The sequence below is a fragment of the Arachis ipaensis genome, chromosome B7 (assembly GCF_059453495.1).
Source record: "Arachis ipaensis isolate K30076 ecotype BB chromosome B7, ASM5945349v1, whole genome shotgun sequence".
NCBI lineage: Eukaryota > Viridiplantae > Streptophyta > Magnoliopsida > Fabales > Fabaceae > Arachis > Arachis ipaensis.
The window spans coordinates 88,854,867-88,870,515 of record NC_142442.1 but is presented as its reverse complement, the minus strand read 5'-3'; the positions used below and the strand labels follow the sequence as shown (position 1 = coordinate 88,870,515).

Below are 15,649 nucleotides of genomic sequence, written 5' to 3'. Positions count from 1 at the left end.
TTCTTTGAAAGATGGTTCGGAATCCACTTCGGATATGATTGGTGAATTAATAAAGACCTTTTCACCTTTCTCAAAGGCTAACCGCCTCCGAGCTTGCCTAATGTGAAGCAAAGTTCTTTTGATTTCCGAATCAAATGGGGCTAAGCTCGGATCCGGTAGTGAACGCGTCATACAATGAAGGAGACATAAAGCTCATGACAACAAGTGGAATTAAGCAAAGATTAATCCTAACTAGCAATCAACAAACAAACAACCAAGAGAAAATGCAAGTATGTACATATACACATATTCACACTAAACAATAACATGGCACATATAAGCAATTCCCCGGCAACAGCGCCATTTTGATGATTGAGATTTTTATGCCGGTAAAGAAATTAGCAATAAGTCCAATGGTGAGTATAGTCTAAACGACACGCAAATTTCACATCAAACAATCCTAAAGTCTATAACTGAGAGTATTAGTCCCGAGTTGTCCTCCCTAGGAATTGCCTTAAAATGCACATTATTGATTAGGAAGTCTTTTGTGGTTTTGAGAGGTTGGTGCAAGAATTCAAGGTAACAAAAGTAAACAACAATCATTTAAGATAAAAGCCTTGGCTAAGGGTGAGCATTGGAAGTTCTATCATTATAGCTTCCTTCAATTATGATGACAATTGATTATGGCTTCACTTAGTTAACATCTAATCATGGAGGAAAGTCAAGTGAAAATAACTAACTTGAGTCACAAGTCCTAGCCTAACCCTTGGGATGTCTAGCTTTAGTGCCCTCCAAGTCAATTAGCAAATCTCAATTCCCAATCAACAATTGGTATCCACTACTCAAATGTCTCCAATAACTCAACCCCTAAGCCAAGTAAGAGAATTCTACTCCATAGCTAGGGTTGTCATTTCCTCATACACTTGGTAAGCAATTATAAGAGATATTATGAAATTGAGAAAAAGGGATTGAATTCAAGATATCTAAATCACACAATCATCAACAAGTGAACAATTGCAAGCAATGGACATGAAATACATCAATTCATTAATCCAAATCAAAGTAAGAAAGTCAAATCCAGATCCAAAGTGAATGAATCAAAAGAACACAAATTGAGAATAAGAGAAGAGTAGATCTACAACTTGTACCAAATTAAATGTGAATTAGCAATTGATCTCACCAAAGAAATCAAAGGAGAATTACAATGGAGAATGGAATCCTAGAGAGAAGTTAAAGTTTCTCCCTGGGGATTTTGCGATCCGTGCGCAGGCGTGAAGTACGCGGGCACGTCCTTGAGGTTCTGGCTCAGCCACTAAACGCGCCGGCTCCTGGTTTTGACTCCTCGCGCTGATCTTGGTGGCGCGCATCCATGCGTACGCGCCATGTGCCCGTGCACGTCGCTTCTCAAAACTCCAAAACTCTAATTTCTATGCTCCTCCCCTTTATGCATGCTTTCATCCTCCCCTCCATGCCATCCTTGCCCTATAACTCTGAAATCACTTAACACACGGATCACGGTATCGAATGGTAATAGAGGAGGATTAAAATATATCTAATTTAATGCAAAAGAGGCATGTTTTCATCCATGAAGCAAAATTGGGAAAGGAACACAAAATCATGCAAATTTATATGAATAAGTGTGAAAGATCATTGATAAAACCCTCAAAATCCATACAAGATAAACCCTAAAAACGGGGTTTATCACTCCCTCTCTTCTTCGGGAATAGCGACGGCATCAGGCAGCAGAGAGGATGGATGGCGGCGGTGCAAATAACGGGACGTGGCTACGACCTCCTTCCCGTGGTGGCTCCCTCACGAGTTCTCTCTCTCTCTGCCCGATCTCTCTCTCTCGTCGGTGTTGGATGGCAACAGCGGGACAGAATTCACGGCGACGATGACGGCAGTGCCAGGGACCTCGCGAAGAGGATGACGGATGCATGCCAGGGACCTCGCAAAGATGACGACGGACGCGCGCCAGGGACCTCGTGAAGACGACGATGAACGTGCGGTGGCAGTGACGCGGTGGCAGTAGCAGCTTCTTCTCCTCTCCTTCCTCGGCTTTGTTCTCTCTCCTCCCACCAGGTGGGGACACGACATCGCGGCGGCAGTGACGCCCGCCGACGCCGTCCTCCTTCTCCCCTACCCCTCTTCCGCGGATCCCTCACCCCCTTCTTTCTTCTTTCTTTTCTTTTCATCGCAGCAGCTGCTGCTGTGAATGTGTGTCTGATAAACCTCTATTTCATGGTTTATCTCGTGCTCATTTGAGTGGTTTTTATCTACTCTTTACCCACTTATTCATACTATTTGCATGGTTTTACATTTGCCTTCCTAATTATGTGCTTTGATTGAAAACATGCTTCTTTGATCTTATATTTGCTTATTATTAATCCTCTCTTATCACCATTAGATGCCTTGATATGTGTGTTAAGTGTTTTCAAATATTATAGGGCAGGAATGACTTGGAGGATGGAAAGGAAGCATGCAAAAGTGGAAGGAATACAAGAAGATGAAGAAGTTGCTAAGCTGTCCAGCCTGACCTCTTCACACTCAAACGGCTATAACATTAGCTACAGAGGTCCAAACGACGCGGTTCTAGTTGCGTTGGAAAGCTAACGTTCAGGGCTTTGATTTGATATATAATATGCTATAGTTCTCTTGACGCTAAGCGACGCGACCGCGTGATCCATGCGGCCGCATCGCAGTGACAGAAATCCAGCGTGGTTGAATTCAGGACCAGCGAATTCTGGGCTATTTCTGACCCAGTTTGCGGCCCAGAAAACACAGATTAGAGGCTATAAAGTGGGGGAATACATCCATTCATAAGAAGGCTCTCATAATTCACTTCTCATGATTTAGATTTAGTTTGGAGAGAGGTTTTCTCCTCTCTCTCTTAGGATTTAGGACTTCCCTTAGTTTTAGGAGTAACTCTCAATCCCAGGTTCTTTATTTTTATTTATTTTCCCAATTTAGTTTATGAACTGTTCCAGATTACTTGAATTAATGTTATTTGAGGTATTTCAGTTATTATTGCTCTCTTTTATTTACATGATTATTGCTTCCCATCTAAAGGCATTCTTATTCCAGTAGATTTACTTTTCTCCTTTTGGTCTTAGTTAAGAAATCAGTAACTCAGGAATTATCCAACTCAACAGCATAATTGATAACTGTTATCTTTGCTAATTGAATTGAGCTTCAATAATCCCAACCTTTTCTTAGGAAATAAATAGGATTCGAAGATCAAACTAATTAGTCCCTTGACTTTCCTTTACTTTAGTAATGGTTGACTAAGTGGAATTGAGATTCAACTTTCATTATTATTGATAAGGATAACTCAGTCTGGACTTCCAATTTCTCATACCTTGCCAAGAGTTTATTTTACAGTTATTTATTTATCTTATTTGTCATTTAAATATATCTGTGCCCATTGCCCAAACTCAACATCCCCCAATTTACAAACTCAAAACCAATAATAAGAACATACCTCCCTGCAATTCCTTGAGAAGACGACCCGAGGTTTAAATACTCGGTTATCAATTTTAAGGGGTTTGTTACTTGTGACAATCAAAACGTTTGTATGAAAGGACTTTTGAAGGTTTAGAAACTATACTTGTGGTGCACGAAATTGTGATCTCAGGCAACGGCGCCAGAAACTCTGTACGCACGTCTTAATAAATCATTTTTTATTCACAACTTCGATACAACTAACCAGCAAGTGCACTGGGTCGTCCAAGTAATAAACCTTACATGAGTAAGGGTCGATTCCACGGAGATTGTCGGCTTGAAGCAAGCTATGGTCACCTTGTAAATCTCAGTCAGGCGGATTCAAATGTGATTGGATTAGATAATTAGATGATTAAAAGATAAATAGAAGGGGATAGAAATACTTATGTAATTCATTGGTGAGAATTTCAGATAAGCGTATAGAGATGCTTTCGTTCCTCTGAACCTCTGCTTTCCTACTGTCTTCATCCAATCAATCCTACTCCTTTCCATGGCTGGCTTTATGTAAGGACATAACCGTTGTCAAGGGCTACTTTTTATCCTCTCTGGAAAATGGTCCGATGCGCTGTCACTGCATGGCTAATCGTCTGGAGGCATCACCCTTGTCAATGGCTGCATCCCATCCTCTTGTGAAAATGGTCCAAATGCTCTGTCACAGCACGGCTAATCATCTGAGGTTCTCGATCACACTGGAATAGGATTCACCCTCCTTTTGCGTCTGTCACAACGCCCAGCACTCGCGAGTTTGAAGTTCGTCAAAGTCATTCAATCCCAGAGTCCTACTCAGAATACCACAGACAAGGTTTAGACTTTCCGGACTCTCATGAATGCCGCCATCAATCTAGCTTATACCACGAAGATTCTGATTAAGAGATCCAAGAGATACTCATTCAATCTAAGGTGGAACGGAAGTGGTTGTCAGGCACACATTCATAGAGAATGATGATGATTGTCACGTTCATCACATTCAGGTTGAAGTGCGAATGAATATCTTAGAAGCGGAATAAGTTGAATTGAATAGAAAAACAGTAGTACTTTGCATTAATTCATGAGGAACAGCAGAGCTCCAAACCTTAATCTATGGAGTGCAGAAACTCTACCGTTTGAAAATACATAAGTGATGAAGGTCCAGGCATGGCCGGGAGGCCAGCCCCCATGATCTAAGAACTAGGCATCCAAAGATGTCAAATACAATAGTAAAAAGTCCTATTTATACTAAACTAGTTACTAGGGTTTACAGAAGTAAGTAATTAATGCATAAATCCACTTCCGGGGCCCACTTGGTGTGTGCTTGGGCTGAGCTTGAATGTTACACGTGTAGAGGTCAATCTTGGAGTTGAACGCTAGTTTGTAACGTATTTCTGGCGTTCAACTCTGGCTTGTGACGTGTTTCTGGCGTTTAACTCCAGACAGCAGCGTAGAACTGGCGTTCAATGCCCTTTTACGTCATTTAAACTCGGCCAAAGTATGAACTATTATATATTTCTGGAAAACCCTGGATGTCTACTTTCCAACGCAATTAAAAGTGCACCATTTTGAGTTCTGTAGCTCCAGAAAATCCACTTTGAGTGCAGGGAGATCAGAATCCAACAGCATCAGCAGTCCTTCTTCAACCTCTGAATCTGATTTTTGGTCAAGTCCCTCAATTTCAGCCAGAAAATACCTGAAATCACAGAAAAACACACAAACTCATAGTAAAGTCCAGAAATGTGAATTTAACATAAAAACTAATGAAAACATCCCTAAAAGTAACTAGATCCTACTAAAAACATACTAAAAACAATGCCAAAAAGCGTATAAATTATCCGCTCATCACAACACCAAACTTAAATTGTTGCTTGTCCCCAAGCAACTGAAAATCAAACAGGATAAAAGAAGAGAATATACTATAAATTCCAAACTATCAATGAAACATAGCTCCAATCAGATGAGCGGGACTTGTAGCTTTTTGCCTCTTGAATAGTTTTGGCATCTCACTTTATCCATTGAGGTTCAGAATGATTGGCATCTATAGGAACTCAGAGTTCAGATAGTGTTATTGATTCTCCTAGTTCAGTATGGTGATTCTTGAACACAACTATTTTATGAGTCTTGGCCGTGGCCCTAAGCACTTTGTTTTCCAGTATTACCACCGGATACATAAATGCCACAGACACATAATTGGGTGAACCTTTTCAGATTGTGACTCAGCTTTGCTAAAGTCCCCAATTAGAGGTGTTTAGGGTTCTTAAGCACACTCTTCTTTTGCTTTGGACCTTGACTTTAACCGCTCATTCTCAAGTTTTCACTTGACACCTTCACGCCACAAGCACATGGTTAGGGACAGCTTGGTTTAGCCGCTTAGGCCAGGATTTTATTCCTTTAGGCCCTCCTATCCACTGATACTCAAAGCCTTGGAATCCTTTTTATTTACCCTTGCCTTTTGGTTTTAAGGGTTATTGGCTTTTTGCTCTTGCCTCTTGGTTTTAAGAGCTTTTGGCTTTTTCTGCTTGCTTTTTCTTTTTCTTTCTATTTTTTTTTGCTATCTTTTTTTCTTTTTTTTTTTCTGCAAGCTTTGTTCTTTGCTGCTTTTTCTTGCTTCAAGAATCAATTTTATGATTTTTCAGATCATCAAATAACATGTCTCCTTATCATCATTCTTTCAAGAGCCAACATATTTAACATTCTTAAACAACAACTTCAAAAGACATATGCACTGTTCAAGCATTCATTCAGAAAATAAGAAGCATTGTCACCACATCAATATAATTAAACTAAGTTCAAGGATAAATTTGAAACTCATGTACTTCTTGTTCTTTTGAATTAAAACAGTTTTCATTTAAGAGAGGTGATGGATTCATAGGACATTCATAACTTTAAGACAAAGTTGCTAAATACTAATGATCATGTAATAAGACACAAATATGGATAAGCACTTAACATTAAGAAAACGAAAAACAGAAAATAAGAACAAGGAATGAGTCCACCTTAGTGATGGTGGCGTTTCCTTCTTGAGGAACCAATGATGTCCTTGAGCTCTTCTATGTCTCTTCCTTGTCTTTGTTGCTCCTCCCTCGTTGCTTTTTGATCTTCTCTTATTTCATGAAGGATGATGGAGTGCTCTTGATGTTCCACCCTTAATTGTCCCATGTTGGAACTTAATTCTCCTAGGGAGGTGTTGATTTGCTCCCAATAGTTTTGTGGAGGAAGATGCATTTGAGGCATCTCCAGGATCTCATGATGATGAGCTTCATGCGTCTCTTGAGATCCATGAATGGGCTCTCTTGCTTGCTCCATCCTTCTCTTAGTGATGGGCTTCTCTTCCTCAATGGGAATGTCTCCTTCTATGAAAGCTCTAGCTGAGTAACATAGATGGCAAATAAGATGAGGAAAAGCTAGCCTTGCCCAAGGAGAGGGCTTTTCGGCTATTTTGTAGAGTTCAAGAGAGATGACTTCATGAACTTCTACTTCCTCTCCAATCATGATGCTATGGATCATGATGGCCCGATCCACAGTAACTTCAGATCGGTTGCTAGTGGGGATGATGGAGCGTTGGATGAACTCCAACCATCCTCTAGCCACAGGCTTGAGTCCAGTCTTCTTAATTGAACCGGCTTGCCTTTGGAGTCAATCTTCCATTGAGCTCCTTCCACACATATGTCCATGAGGACTTGGTCCAACCTTTGATTAAAGTTGACCCTTCTAGTGTAGGGGCGTGCATCTCCTTGCATTATAGGCAAGTTAAACGCCAACCTTACATTTTCCGGACTAAAATCTAAGTATTTCCCCCGAACCATTGTAATATAATTCTTTGGGTCTGGGTTCTTACTTTGATCATGGTTCCTAGTGATTCATGCATTGGCATAGAACTCTTGAACCATTAGGATGCCGACTTGTTGGATGGGTTTTGTTAGAACTTCCCAACCTCTTCTTTGGATTTCATGTCGGATTTCCGGATACTCATTTCTCTTGTGCTTGAAAGGGACCTCAGGGATTACCTTCTTCTTGACCACAACATCATAGAAGTGGTTTTGATGAGCTTTGGAGATGAATCTTTCCATCTCCCATGACTCGGAGGTGGAAGCTTTTATCTTCCCTTTCCCTTTTCTAGAGGATTCTCCGGTCTTAGGTGCCATCAATGATAATGGAAAAACAAAAAGCTTATGCTTTTACCACACCAAACTTAGAATATTGCTCGCCCTTGAGCAAGAGAAGAAAGAATAGATGAAGAAGAAGAAGAAAATATGGAGAGGGGGGAGGGGTGTATTCGGCCAAGAAGGGGAAGAGACGGTTGTGTTGTGTGAAAATAAAGAAGAATGGAGGGCTTTATATAGGAAAGGGAGGGGGGTAAGGTTCGGCCATAAGGGTGGGTTTTGGGTGGGAAATTGATTTTGAATTTTGAAGGTAGGTGGGGTTTATGAGGTAGGTTTATGGGGAAGAGTGGATGGATGTGAGTGGTGAAGTGGTTATAGGAAAGAGAGTTTATGGGATTGTGTGAAAGAGGGGTGAGAAGAAGTGAGTGGAGGTAGGTGGGGATCCTGTGGGGTCCACAGATCCTGAGGTGTTCAAGGATTTACAACCTTGCACCAAATTAGGCATGCAAAATGCCCTTGCACACAACTCTGGGCGTTCAGCGCCAGATTGGTGCTTGTTCTGGGCGTTGAACACCCATTTGTTGCCCATTTCTGGCGTTCAACGCCAGAACCATGCTTGTTCTGGGCGTTCAGCGCCAGCTCTTCTCCATGGTGCAATTCTGGCGTTCAAACGCCCAGATGCTGCCCATTTTGGGCGTTCAGCGCCAGAACCATGCTCTGTTCTGGCGTTGAACGCCAGCCAGATGCTCTTTACTGGCGTTTAAACGCCAGTGAGATCCTCCTCCAGGGTGTGATTTTTCTTCTGCTGTTTTTGATTCCGTTTTCAATTTTTATATTTATTTTGTGACTCCACATGATCATGAACCTAATAAAACATGAAAGAACAATAAAATAAAAATTAGGTTGCCTCCCAACAAGCGCTTCTTTTATGTCAATAGCTTGATAGTTGGCTCTCATGGAGCCTCACAGATGTTCAGAGCATTGTTGAGACTTCCTAACACCAAACTTAGAGTTTGGATACGGGAGTTCAACACCAAACTTAGAGTTTGGTTGTGGCCTCCCAACACCAAACTTAGAGTTTGACTGTCGGGGCTTTGGTTGACTCAGCTTTGAGAGAAGCTTACTGTGCCTCTTTTCCATGTTTATAGAAGGATAACCTTGAGTTGTAAACACAAGGGAGTCCCCATTCAATTGAAGGACTAATTCACCTCTGTCAACATCAATCACAGCTCTTGCTGTGGCTAGGAAGGGTCTTCCAAGGATGATGAATTCATCCTCATCCTTCCCAGTATCTAGGACTATGAAATCAGCAGGGATGTAAAGGCCTTCAACCTTTACTAATACGTCCTCTACTTGTCCATAAGCCTGTTTTCTTGAATTGTCTGCCATCTCTAATTAGATTTTAGCAGCTTGCACCCCATAGATTCCCAGTTTCTCTATTACAGAGAGGGGCATGAGGTTTATCCCTGAACCAAGGTCACACAGAGCCTTTTCAAAGATCATGTTGCCTATGGTACAAGGTATTATGAACTTTCCAGGATCCTGTTTCTTCTGAGGCAATGTCAGTTGATCCAGATCACTTAGTTCATTGGTGAACAAGGGAGGTTCATCTTCCCAAGTCTCAATACCAAATAATTTGGCATTCAGCTTCATGATTGCACCAAGGTACTTGGTAACTTGCTCTTCACAAACATCCTCATTCTCTTCAGAAGATGAATACTTGTCAGCGCTCATGAAGGGCATAAGGAGGTTCAATAGAATCTCTATGGTCTCTAGATGAGTCTCAGATTCCTTTGGTTCCTCAAAGGGAAACTCCTTATTGATCACTGGACCTCCCAGGAGGTCTTCCTAACTGGGATTCACGTCCTCCCCTTCCTCTTTAGATTCGGCCATGATGGTTATATCAATGGCCTTGCACTCTCCTTTTGGATTTTCTTTTGTATTGCTTGGGAGAGTACTAGGAGGGATTTCAGTGACTCTTTTACTCAGCTGGCCCACTTGTGCTTCCAAATTTCTAATGGAGGATCTTGTTTCATTCATGAAACTCACAGTGGCCTTAGATAGATCAGAGACTAAGTTTGCTAAATTAGAGGTATTTTGTTCAGAGTTCTCTGTCTGTTGCTGAGTGGATGATGGAAAAGGCTTGCTATTGCTAAACCTGTTTCTTCCACCATTATTAAAGCATTGTTGAGGCTTTTGTTGATCCTTCCATGAGAAATTTGGATGATTTCTCCATGATGAGTTATAGGTGTTTCCATAAGGTTCACCTAAGTAATTTACCTCTGCTATTGCAGGGTTCTCAGGATCATAGGCCTCTTCTTCAGAAGGCGCCTCTTGAGTACTGTTGGATGCAGCTTGCATTCCATTCAAACTCTGAGAAATCATATTGACTTGCTGAGTCAATATTTTGTTCTGAGCCAATATGGCATTCAGAGTATCAATTTTAAGAACTCCCTTCTTCTGAGGCGTCCCATTACTCACAGGATTCCTCTCAGAAGTGTACATGAACTGGTTATTAGCAACCATGTCAATGAGTTCTTGAGCTTCTGCAGGCATTTTCTTTAGGTGAATGGATCTACCTGCAGAAGTATCCAATGACATTTTAGCTAATTCAGAAAGACCATCATAGAATATATCCAGGATGGTCCATTCTGAAAGCATGTCAGAAGGACACTTTTTGGTCAGTTCCTTGTATCTCTCCCAAGCTTCATAGAGGGATTCACCTTCTTTCTATCTGAAGGTTTGAACATCCACTCTAAGCTTGCTCAGCTTTTGAGGAGGAAAGAATTTGGCTAAGAAAGCCTTGACCAGCTTGTCCCAAGAGTTCAGGCTATCCTTGGGTTGAGAGTCCAACCACACTCTAGCTCTGTCTCTTACAGCAAAAGGGAAAAGCATGAGCCTGTAGACTTCAGGATTTACTCCATTAGTCTTAACATTATCACAGATCTTCAAAAATTCAGTTAAGAACTGAAAAGGATCTTCAGATGAAAGTCCATGAAACTTGCAGTTCTGCTGCATCAGAGAAACTAATTGAGGTTTCAGCTCAAAGTTGTTTGCTCCAATGGTAGGGATGGAGATGCTTCTTCCATGTAAATTAGAATTAGGTGCAGTAAAGTCACCAAGCATCCTCCTTGCATTATTATTATTTTCGGCTGCCATCTCCTCTTCCTGTTCTAAAATTTTTGAAAGGTGCTTACTGGATTGTTGTAATTTAGCTTCTCTTAGTTTCCTCTTCAGAGTCCTTTCAGGTTCTGGATCTGCTTCTACAAGAATATTCTTGTCTTTGCTCCTGCTCATATGAAAAAGAGAGAACAGAAAAATAATAATAATAGGGATCCTTTTTACCACAGTGTAGAGGTCCCTGTGTGAGTAGAAGAAAATAAGAAGAAAAGAATGTAATGTAAGGAAAGAAGCACAAGGGTGAGGAGAGCAGAGATGTGAGATGAGAGAGAGAGAATTTTCGAAAATTATTTTTGAAAAAGGTTAGTGATTTTCGAAAATAGTTTTTGAAAAAGGTTAGTAATTTTTGAAATTTAAAATCAAAAATTAAAATAATTAGTTAATTAAAAAGAAATTTTGAAAAAGAGAGAGATATTTTCGAAAATTAGAGAGAGAGAGAGAGTTAGTTAGGTAGTTTTGAAAAAGCTAAGAAACAAACAAAAGTTAGTTAGTTAGTTGAAACAAATTTGAAAATTAATTTTGAGAAGATAAGAAGATAGGAAGTTAGAAAGGATATTTTAAAATCAATTTTTGAAAAAGATAAGATAAGAAGATATTTTTGAAAAGATATGATTGAAATTAGTTTTGAAAAAGATTTGATTTTTAAAATCACAATTAATGACTTGATTCACAAGAAATCACAAGATATGATTCTAGAACTTAAAGTCTGAATCTTTCTTAACAAGTAAGTAACAAACTTGAAATTTTTGAATCAAAACATTAATTGTTGATGATATTTTCGAAAATTATGAGATAAAATTAAGAAAAAGATTTTTGAAAAATATTTTTATAATTTTCAAAAATAAATAAGAAAAATGAAAAAGATTTGATTTTTGAAAAAGATTTTGAAAAAGATAAGATTTTTAAATTGAAAATTTGATTTGACTCATAAAAACAACTAGATTTTAAAAATTTTTGAAAAAGTCAAATCTAATTTTCGAAATTTTAAGAGAATAAAAAGGAGAAGATATTTTTTTGATTTTTGAATTTTTTTATGATGAGAGAGAAAAATATGAAAATGATGCAATGCATGAAAGTTATGGATCAAAACAATGAATGCATGCAAGAATGCTATGAATGTCAAGATGAACACCAAGAACACTTTGAAGATCATGACGAACATCAAGAACATATTTTTGAAAAATTTTTAAAGCAAAGAAAACATGCAAGACACCAAACTTAGAAATCTTTGATGCTTAGACACTAAGATTTCAAGAATGCATATGAAAAACACCATACAACACAAAACACTAAAATATGAAGATCAATCAAGAAGGTTTATCAAGAACAACTTGAAGATCATGATGAATGCAATACATGAATGCAATTTTCGAAAAATGCAAGATGAGTATGCAATTGACACCAAACTTAAAAATTGACTCAAGACTCAAACAAGAAACACAAAATATTTTTTACTTTTATGATTTTATGATTTTTTTGGATTTTTCGAAAATTATTTGAAAAATAAAAATAAGGATTCCAAAATTTTTAATATGAATTTCAGGAATCTTGCAATCTTAGTCTAAAGCTCTAATCTGAGGGTTAGACATGGCTTAATAGCCAGTCAAGCTTTAGCATGAATATGCGAGTAATTCATTCAATTTTAGGCCAAAACCTCAGTCCAAAAGAATTTAGACATGGCTTTATAGCCAGCCATGCTTCAACATGCTTCATGAAACACTAGAATTCATTCTTAAAAATTCTGAAGAAAAATATTTTTTTGAAAAGATTTATATATTTTTAAAAATTTTTCGAAAACAAAGGAGAAATTTTTGAAAGATTTTTGAAAAATTTTTGAAAATGAAACAAAAAGAAAATTACCTAATCTGAGCAACAAGATGAGCCGTCAGTTGTCCAAACTCGAACAATCCTCGGCAACGGCGCAAAAAACTTGGTGCACGAAATTGTAAATCACACTTTTTACAACTCGTACCACTAACCAGCAAGTGCACTGGGTCGTCCAAGTAATACCTTACATGAGTAAGGGTCGATCCCACGGAGATTGTTAGCTTGAAGTAATCTATGGTTATCGTGTAACTCTTAGTCAGGAAAACAATAAAATAATTCACTTATCAAATTTGATTGCAAGGAATAAAAGGGCAGAACACAAATTATACTTGTATGCAATGATGGAGAATATGTTGGAGTTTTGGAGATGCTTTGTCTTCTGAAATTCTGCTTTCCTTTGTTTTCTGATTCACGCACGCACGTCCTCCTATGGCAAGCTGTGTGTTGGTGGATCACCGTTGTCAATGGCTACTTTTTATCCTCTCTGGAAAATGGTCCGATGCGCTGTCACTGCATGGCTAATCGTCTGGAGGCATCACCCTTGTCAATGGCTGCATCCCATCCTCTTGTGAAAATGGTCCAAATGCTCTGTCACAGCGTGGCTAATCATCTGAGGTTCTCGATCACACTGGAATAGGATTCACCCTCCTTTTGCGTCTGTCACTACACCCAGCACTTGCGAGTTTGAAGTTTGTCACAGTTATTCAATCCCAGAGTCCTACTCGGAATACCACAGACAAGGTTTAGACTTTCCGAACTCTCATGAATGCCGCCATCAATCTAGCTTATACCACGAAGATTCTGATTAAGAGATCCAAGAGATACTCATTCAATCTAAGGTGGAATGGAAGTGGTTGTCAGGCACGCGTTCATAGGGAATGATGATGATTGTCACGTTCATCACATTCAGGTTGAAGTGCGATCAAATATCTTAGAAGTGGAATAAGTTGAATTGAATAGAAAAACAGTAGTACTTTGCATTAATTCATGAGGAACAACAGAGCTCCACACCTTAATCTATGGAGTGCAGAAACTCTACCGTTTGAAAATACATAAGTGATGAAGGTCCAGGCATGGCCGAGAGGCCAGCCCCGATGATCTAAGAACTAGGCGTCCAAAGATGTCAAATACAATAGTAAAAAGTCCTATTTATACTAAACTAGTTACTAGGGTTTACAAAAGTAAGTAATTGATGCATAAATCCACTTTCGGGGCCCACTTGGTGTGTGCTTGGGCTGAGCTTGAATGTTACACGTGTAGAGGTCAATCTTGGAGTTGAACGCTAGTTTGTAACGTATTTCTGGCGTTCAACTCTGGCTTGTGACGTGTTTCTGGCATTTAACTCCAGACAACAGCGTAGAACTGGCGTTCAACGCCCTTTTACGTCATTTAAACTCAGCCAAAGTATGAACTATTATATATTTATGGAAAGCCCTGGATGTCTACTTTCCAACGCAATTGGAAGCGCGCCATTTTGAGTTCTGTAGCTCCAGAAAATCCACTTTGAGTGCAGGGAGGTCAGAATCCAACAGCATCAGCAGTCCTTCTTCAACCTCTGAATCTGATTTTTGCTCAAGTCCCTCAATTTCAGCCAGAAAATACCTGAAATCACAGAAAAACACACAAACTCATAGTAAAGTCTAGAAATGTGAATTTAACATAAAAACTAATGAAAACATCCATAAAAGTAACTAGATCCTACTAAAACCAAACTAAAAACAATGCCAAAAAGCGTATAAATTATCCGCTCATCAACTTGCAACGAGGATTTATCCGCAAATTTCTAGACCAAGCAAAAGTTCTCTCATCAAAATAGCGCCGTTGCTGGGGAATTGCAAACGTGTGCCTTATTATTGGTTACTGTAAATATTTTTTTGATTTTTGCTTGTTTATTTGTTTTTATTTTTGTTTTTATTTTTGCTTTTCCATAAATTAAGAGGTTATTTGTTTTTATTTAGTTATTAAAAAAAAATTTCAAAATTTTTTTTAGTTTTCATCTTGATCTTCAAGTTGTTCTTCACGTTCATCTTGACCTTCAAGCTGTTCTTAGTTGTTTTCTTCATTTTGATCTAAAAATTTGAAATTTGGTGTCATTTTATTGTTTTTCTCTTTCCTCATTAAATTCAAAAATATTTTTAATTAATTTTTTAGAAAAAAAATTTCAGATTTTTATTTTTAAAAGTTTTATCTTATCTCATCTTATTTCAAAAATCAAATTTCAAAATTCAAATTTAAAAATTTTCAAAATTTCAAATTTCAAAATTTCAAATTTCAAATTTCAAAATTTAATTTTCAAATTCAAAATTTAAATAACCTTTAAATTTAAAATTATTTTTATTTTTATTTTTAATTTTTATTTACTACTATGAACTCTCACCCCTTTGGCTATGAGTCTGGTTACAATTATGTTGCAGGAAGAAGAAATTACAATGAGAACAGGCATCAAGGTTGGAACAATCAAAGATGGGAGGAGCCACAAGGATTTGATCAACCCTCATGGCAACAACCACCTCCAATGGACTGTCAACAACCATTCTGTGATGCATATCAAGGCAATGGCTATGGTGAGCGCTTTTTTGATTATCAACAACCACCACCATACGCCTATGAACCCTCTCCTCAACATAACTTTGGACCACCAAACTTACAAGCCCCTTTCCGCCATTTACCTCCATATGACCCTAACCCTCAACCACCATACCAACCACCTTATGAGCCATATGAACCATATATAGAACCACCCCAATTCCAACCCAATTACTCACAAGAACCACCACTTCAATATTCACCATCTCCATATCTATCAATCCAAGAGCACTATGATCCTATTTATGAAAGCCGAGTGCATCAAGAGACAAAGGATCGTCTCAAGGAAACAGTGGATCGATGTCAGGCAACCATTCGTCAATTGGGGCAAGCAATAATGAGTCAATTAGCTTCCCGATGTTTGGACACTCAAGGAACCCCCATGGCTTCATGTGGACAATCTAATGAAGAACGTAGTATGAAGGAGATACTAGAAACTCCAGTGAACAGTACGGAGCATGACTTTGTACTGGAACAAGTAGAGGAAGCCGGAATTATTGAAG

The 15,649-nt window shown here is 38.8% G+C and overlaps 1 non-coding gene across 1 annotated transcript; it reads left to right on the top strand.

Moving 5' to 3' along the window:
* Positions 1–10,208: 10,208 nt before the first annotated feature.
* On the top strand, positions 10,209–10,316 carry LOC148553290 (small nucleolar RNA R71). The gene has a single exon (XR_015892842.1). It is a non-coding gene; the product is annotated as a small nucleolar RNA R71 (small nucleolar RNA).
* Positions 10,317–15,649: the final 5,333 nt, after the last annotated feature.